The following is an 8,610-nucleotide window of genomic DNA, read 5'->3' as shown; positions in this document are numbered from 1 at the left end:
ACTCTTTTAAAGTTGAAACAAGACATACACCTCATCTTTTGAGACTGTCAAAACTACCCTGAGTGCCCATATTGCAAAAATTAAAGATCAAACTCATGAGTTATTTGAGGAGATTCGAGACTTGGAACAACAACTGACTGTCAAGAGAGAAGTAAAAAATAGGCTGGATGCTGCTTTGATAAAGAATGAGGCTCGATTTGTCAAAGCAAGCAGCATGCTTGACAGTAGCAATGCATCCTTACAGTCACTTGAAGAGAAGATGCTCTCCTCACATGAAGCTACAAGTGAAGTCAAGAACTTTCAAATCGCTCTCCAAACTAAAGTTGCTTGTTTGAAAGATATCTTTGAAGCTTAGTCTTGTTATTTCTTATGTGATCTTCTGTCATTTTAATATATCCCTGCAATCTTAGCGTTTCGAACTTTTAGGATTTTTTTGTATGCACCCTATCTTCATCTTGTAGACTGGTTGACACTTGTTATCTTTGGGAAGTTATTACATTACTTCACATTGAACCAATTATTAATATCACAGTAACCTTTTTTATATTTTATTTGAGATGACCTCAATATCTGTTTATATCAGGTTGCACTAGTGCATGTCATCTCGTGTGCATTCACCTCAAGTGTTGTCAAAATAAATCAAATGTGCATTTGTTGACATACTTCTAGCTTTACACAGGTTTATTCACTAAACCTTTTATTTCTATATATTGGCATGTATTGTACTGCACTCAAGGAATGATAAGTTATTTTTTGTATTGACCCTTATTTTAAATTAATGCCTTGGACACATATTTGCCTTATAATCTTAATGTTTTACATTGTCAATGAAACTTGCAATTCATAGAAATCACATGGGCATGTTAGTTTTTACAAACTAATTTGCAAATATTAGTTAGTTTTTTGTTTTAGCCCTTGGCACTTCAACTGAACATTTTTGTATCCTTAAACATGTGGAATTTTTATCTTATGAATGCCTGACCTGTATACTTTCAAATACTTTTCACTTATTGAAGGAATTCTTCTTCATGATACGACTTCAATAATCTTATAAGCATTTCCAGAATAAATCTTGTCAACCACATAACGTTCTTCTCAAGTTGGAGACCACTTACCATAAGTTTTTTATTTTTTTTTCTATAGGCAAAATTATTTTCCACACTAAATCTCCAACTGCAAATGTCTTTGCTTTAACACGACATTTGTATGATTTTGACACAATCTCTTTTTGTCGAATTACCCGCTCTAAAGCTCTCAACCTTTCATTATCTAGTTCATTGAGTTCATCATATAAAGAGTTCCAATAATCTACCACTGGTATATCATCTTGTCTAGTCACCCTTATACTTTGCAAATTGATGTCAATTGGCAACACCGCATCATGACCGTAAACTAATTTATATGGGGTGGTTCCAGTAGAACTGATGAGTGGATTTTTTGACGGTTTAGAATTTCACAAATGAAATCTCGTTGAAGTATAGTCTCTAAACCAACAATAATCCTTTCATGCAAAAATTTGTTTGTCACAAGTACAAACCCCTAAAATCTATAAACCGAAGTATTTAAACCTCGGGTCGTTCTTTCTAGGATTTACAATAAAGTGTCTTGTTATTGGTTGTGAGTTATTTTGGGGTTTTTGAGATTATAGACAAGAATTATAAATGGCAAAGGAAATAAACTAACAACTAACAAAGCTCTTGGCAATATATGAGAACTAGAAGTCCTATCCTAGTTATCCTTCTCAATTGTGATGAGAATTGTGTATTGCTCCCACTTAGTTAACCTCTAACCATGGAGGAAAGTCAAGTGGATGAATCAATTTGATTCCTCAAGTCCTAATCAACTCCTAAAGGAAAGACTAGCTTTAGAGGCATTCAAATCAATTAGCAACTTCTAATTATCAACCAACAAAAGAATTAGATAACTCAAGAGTCACTAATTACTCTACCTAGGCCAAGAGGAACAAAACCTACACTAAAATCCAACCAAGCATTTCATCAAACATTTGGAAGGCACAAAAGAAAAGCAAAGCAAATTGACAACAAGAAGAGAATCTAACAACAATTATTGAAAGAAATTAACAACAACAATCAAAAGGAACACAATTATTATGAATTACCTTGAATTGAATTGAAAGAAAGTAGAAGGAATAATACTAGATCTACAACAAGATATAAGAACAACATAAAAGAGATTACACCAAAAGAATAGGAGAAGAATGAATGTAACTACAAGGAATTGAGAAATAGAAGTAGAAGAAAGCAAAGATTAAAACCTAGATCTAAGAACTAAACCTAATCCTAATCCTAATCCTAGAGAGAAGTGAGAGCTTCTCTCTCTAGAAACTACTTCTAACTACTAAACAAATCTAATGATTAAAAGTATCTAAAGTATGTTGATTTCCCTTCAATACTTGACTTAAATAGCATCAGAAATGAGTTGGATTGGGCCCACAAGGCTCCTAAAACCGCTGGGGACGATTTCATTAAAGTGGGCCACGGACAGAATCGGCGCGCGCGTGTAAAGTGCGCGTGCGCGCCCCTGAACGCGAAGCAACATATGGCAAAATTTATATCATTTCAAAGCCCCGGATGTTATCTTTCCAACCCAATTAGAACCGCATCATTTGGACCTCTGTAGCTCAAGTTATGGTCAATTAAGTGCGAAGAGGTCAGGCTTGGCAGCTTTTTGGTTCCATCATTTCTTCATGAGTTCTCTAACTTTACATGCTTTTTTCTTCATTCCCTTGATCCAATCTTTGCCTCCTAAATCTGAAATCACTTAACAAACATATCAAGGCATCTAATAGAATCAAGGTGAATTAAATTTAGCTATTTTGAGTCCTAAAAAGCATGTTTTCACTCTTAAGCACAATTAAAGGAGAATATACAAAACCATGCTATTTTATTGAATAAATGTGGGCAAAAGGTTATAAAATCCCCTAAATCAAGCACAAGATAAGCCCTACAAATGGGGTTTATCAAGAACCTCTTGGAGAATTTCGGTAAGCCCAAAGAACTTGACTGAGAGTTTGGTGCCAATTTCGTGGCTGCCTCCCAATGTGTTTTTTAATTAATGCAATCACAATTTTATTCGCTGCTTCCACTTGTCCATTTGCTTGGGCATAATACGATATAGAAGAAAATATTTTTATATTCCTAAATTTGGCATATTTGACATTTTTTCCAATAAACATGGTTCCTTGATCAGTAGTAATAGACTGAGAAATTTCAAACCTATGCACAATATACTCCTCAATGAAATCAATTATTTCATTGTGAGTCACTTTCCTTAAAGGGACAGCCTCTACCCATTTAAAAAAATAATCAACACCAACCAAAATGAACTTATGACCTTTAGAAGAAGGAGGGTGAATCTTTCCGATCAGATCTAAAGCCCAACCTCTAAACGGCCATGGCTTAATTATAACATGCAATTTTGACGCTGGAATATGTTGAAGGCTTCCATGTTTTTGGCATTCCTCACAGGACCTAGCATAATTTATACAATCTCTTTGAATATTTGGCCAATACAATCTTCTCATATTTGTACCCATTTCATTTTTTTTCCTGACTGATGGGCACCACAGATTCCCTCGTGCACTTCAGCAAGAGCCAAATACGCTTCTTTTTCTCCCAAACATGTCAAGAAATTTTCATCAACAGATTTTTTAAACAAGACATTATTCATTAAAACATAACTTTGAGCCTTATATTTAAGTTTTCTACTAACACTAAGGCTTAGATTTTCTAAATATTCCACAATTGGTACTCTCTAATCTTTTGAGTCTAGTTTTTCTAATAACAACACTTCTCTTTCTCTCAAAGACATAAATATGTCCTTTATCCTTACCAATTTTTCTAGTGTTGAGGACTTGATCTTATATCTTGAAGCAATTTGAGCTAATTCATTTGCTTCTTGATTTAACTCCTTTGAAACATGCCTTACAATGACATTGTCAAACTCGCTCAACAGCTTTGTAACAACATTAAAATAATTTCTTAAATTTTCACTAACACACCTATACTCAAGTGATACTTGACGGACTACAAGCTGTGAATCTTCAAAAATTTCTAAATTTTTTACTCCTCTTTCTAATAATAATTTCAGTCCCAATATTAACGCTTCATATTCTGCCTCATTGTTGGAACATGAATAATTTAATTCAAAGAGGAATTTACTTGGCTCGCCACTTGGAGAAATAATTAAAATACCTATACCAATACCACCCTTATGACATGAACCGTCAAAATATAATTTCCAAAGCACCAAACCAACAAAACCCAGTAAACTCTCATCAATGTCAATATAAGGATCGTCAACCAGAAAATCAGCTAGAACCTAACCCTTAATAGCTCTCGTAGGAACAAAATGTAAAGAAAATTTCGTTAAGGCCAACATCCATTTTTCTAGTCTACCACGAAATATTGGAGAATACAACATATATTTAAAAACATCAAACTTAGAAATTACATAAACATTCCTAGGAATTAAATAGTACTTAAGTTTCAAACAAGAAAAATAAAAAGCTAAACAAAGTTTCTCAATTGGAGAATAACGGCTCTCAACATCATTTAGCACACGACTTAGGTAATAAATTACTCTTTCATTGCCTTCCTCATCTTCTTGAGCCAACATTCCGCCAATTGTTACTTCAGAAACTGACACATAAAGTTTTAAAGGTGCTCCATAACTTGGAGGTGTTATAACAGGAGGATTAGTCAAGTACTGCTTGATGTTGTCAAAAGCTTCCTGGTGCTCTACCTTCCACTGGAATTCTTCCTCTTTTTTCAACTTGATCAGAGGCGCAAAAACCTTAGTTTTCCCTAACAGATTGGAAATGAACCTTCTAAGGTAATTGACCTTCCCTCAAAATGCTTATAGTTGTTTTTTGTTAGCTGGAAGAAGAGCCTCTAAGATAACCTTTGTCTTGTTCTTGTCAATTTCAATCCTTTGTTTTTGCACCAAGAATCCAACAAAATTTCCTGCACTAATATCAAAAATACATTTTAAGGGATTCATTTTCAATTTATGCTTTCTCATTCTTTCAAATGCTTTTTTAAATTTTCTAAATGCTTTTTTTTAGCATTTGATTTGACAACCACATCGTCAACATAAATTTCCATAAAATTTTTAATAAAGTCATGAAAAAATTTATTCATCGCCCTTTGATAAGTTGCACCAGCATTTTTAAGTCCAAATAACATCACAATCCATTCAAAAGTTCCTAAAGCACCTGGACACTTAAATGCAGTTTTTGACATATCTTCTTCAACGATATATATTTGATTATAACTTGAATATCCATCCATAAAATATAAAATTTCATGAGCGGCAGTAGAATCTATCAACATATCAGCTATAGGCATTGGACATTCATCTTTTGGTGTTGCAGAATTTAAATTTCTAAAATCAATGCAAATCCTTAATTTTCCATTAATTTTCATGACAGGAACAACATTAGAAATCCAGTTGACATACCTTGGTGTTCTTATGAATTTAGCCTTAAGAATTCTTTCAATCTCTTCTTTAATCTTCTGCACGACTTCAGGAGCAAATCTCCTTGGTGGCTGCTTGATAGGTTTGATATTGGCCTTCAGTGGCAATTGATGCTCTACTAATTTACGACTCAAACCTGGCATTTCTTCATAATCCCATGCAAAACAGTCACAATATTCCTTTAATATCTCCACTATATCTTTTTTGAAATCATCAGACAATATCTTGCTCATATATGTCGGTCTAGGATGATCACTGTTACTAATATCTACCTCCTCCAAAGGATCTTGCACATCAACTTTCTTCACATTGTCAGTATTATTTTTTTCAAAACCTAAAGGATCATCATCATATATACAATCATAAGGTACACTGTCAACGCACCCTTCTCTGTCTGCCATATAGGCTGACAGCCGAGCCAGTTGGCTCGTCAAACTTATCATCTAAGTCTCTCCTGAGGCCGTATTTGCCACGGCCTTAGAGACCAAAATAAAACCATTCATATCTATTTTTCACATCTCAATTTTTTCAGTATTAAATGCCTTAGTGTCAATTGTCAGCGGCTTGACTCCAGGATTATACATCCTGAACTCCACATGCATTTCATCATAGTAACAGGTACTATTGTCAGTAAGAACTTCTTCCACTCCTCCATCTTCATTCCAGAAAATTAATTTTTGATGTGAAGTGGATGCAATAGCACCCATTCCATGAATCCAATCATGTCTCAAAAGCAAGTTAAAACCAGCTTTAGATGGAACAACAACAAACAGAGTTAGCCTATTGACAGAACCAACCTCAATTGACAGTAGAACCACACCTCTAACAGAAGAAGTCCTTCCATTAAAATCTGTCACCCCAATGCTACTTTTGATCAAATCTTTTTTAGTCTTTCCAAGCCTTCCCATCATTCTTTCAGGCATGAGATTGACAGCAGCTCCCCCATCAACGGAAATCTTATTGACTATCCTTCCATCAACACGAGTCTTAATATGCAGTAGATGCAAATGTTCCTTATTATTTTCAGTAGGTTTCTCAAACAATCCTCCACTACACATATTGTCATCTAGCAATAAGCATTTGCTTCCAGGAAAGACATCATAACAATCATCTTCTAATGATTCCACTTTTCAGACTTGACTATACTCCTCAGGCAGTATTGACACCACAGCTATAAGTTGCTTAACACCAAATATCGCTTCTAAGTTGTCATCAAAACCAGTGTCAAAATTGTTAGTAATTAAATCTTCATCTTTTTCTCCCTTATTTTCAACCATTACCTTCTTTTCAGCAAGATTCTTCTTTACATTTTTATTGCATTTAGGATGATTGAAAGAATTGCCTATTTTTGCAGACTTAGCCATGGTTGGCAAAGGAGAAAAATCTACACTGTGTCCCTTGTATGGAATAAAGAAACATACTCAGATATATTCTCTATTTTCTCAAAGGTTGTAAAAGAAGAATACTTTGGAATATTTTGACAATTTGGCCAAGAAGAATAATTAGGAACCTACTGCATGTTAGGATTATAACAAGAATAAATTAGCTTTGAGTGAATAGGTATATTTTTTGGAATATATGCACTACCTCCATCTTGTGCATTATTCATGTTCCATAACTAGGACTCGTAGTACCTGAGTTTAAAAGGTCTAGGCCTCACCCACTTGTTTTGCCCTCTTAAGAAAGCGGTAGGTTGATTCTACACATTTTTCACATTTTGGACCCATTTATTATTTGAAATTTTGGTGGGAGGAATCCTTGTATTTTGAGAAAATCCATCGAGTTTTCCATCAATCATGACTACAGTCTTCATCTTCTGGTTGACGGGTTGTATCCCAGCGCTGTTGACACACTTGTTCAAAGAAATTTGACCACCCAACTTTTGTTTTTCCTCAGCTATCTTTCGTTTTAGCTCATTGGTTTCATTCTCTTTTTCAACAATATTCTTTTTCAACTCAGCCTTTTCTTTCTCTTCAATTTTGTACTTTTAAAACTTCTTTGTATCTTTCTTGTAAAAAACAGCACTGCACTTTGGGCACATAGCGATAATGCTGTCAGATTCTTTAATTATCAACAAAAAATCTATCAAATCCTCACAAGGATAAGGATAAATTGGCTTTTTGTCTTGCTAAAAAATTCTCAAATCTTTATTTTCATCTTGATCACTAGTCACTATAGCGTCAATTCTTACCATGTTGACTAACAAATTGAATGGCTCAAACTAATTTGAATCAACAGCAAATGGTTCAGTGTCCACCTTCATAGCAGTTTTATCCTCAAACTTCAACCTTCCCTCCTCAATAAATTTTTGTATCAAATCCCTGAAACGGACGCAATTATTAATGGTGTGTGAGAATACCTGATGAAATTTACAAAATTTTTTATTCTTTATTTCATCAGTTGAAGGCATCTTTTTTCCTTCCGATAAAATAAGCTGCTTATCTTTTGATAAAACTTCAAATATTTGATCTGCCTTATAAATATTAAAAGAATAGGTCTTATTTTCAATTTTGAAATATGAAGAAACTTTTTCTTTTCCTTTAACAGACTTCAAAGATTTGCATACATAAGGAGGACCCCCACGTAATTCAGCAATATAAACTTCTTTCTCATCTGAATCACTACTATCGGAAAAACAATCAACATATGAAACCTTTTTAGAACCCTTTTTGAAATTTTTTTCCTTTCTTAATTTGTTCTATTTGTCTTACTCTCTCAACTAACTGAGAAAGATATAAAGAATGTTGATTGACAAGTTTCTTCCTAATTCGAAATTCTAACCCATTAGTATCCATTTTGACAACTTTTGTTTCTGGAATCGGAGTAAAACACTTATTTCTCATGTTTCTAAACCGTGCCAAATAAGTGACAATAGATTCTCCCTCTGCACGTTTGACAGAGAATGAATCTGCAAGGCTAACTTTCAATTCACCTCGAAAAAATTGATCATGAAAATTTCTTTCTAACTGTGCCCAAGTATGAATAGAATTTGGTCTCAAGTTGGAGAACCATGTAAATGCATTTTTTGTTAAAGAAGAAAGAAAATATCTCATCTTGAGATATTCATTAGAAGCTGCTTCCCCAATTTCAATAGTACATCGAGCAATATGC

This window comes from Arachis stenosperma, chromosome 4 (assembly GCF_014773155.1).
Source record: "Arachis stenosperma cultivar V10309 chromosome 4, arast.V10309.gnm1.PFL2, whole genome shotgun sequence".
Classification (NCBI taxonomy): domain Eukaryota; kingdom Viridiplantae; phylum Streptophyta; class Magnoliopsida; order Fabales; family Fabaceae; genus Arachis; species Arachis stenosperma.
This window is presented reverse-complemented; position numbering follows the sequence as displayed.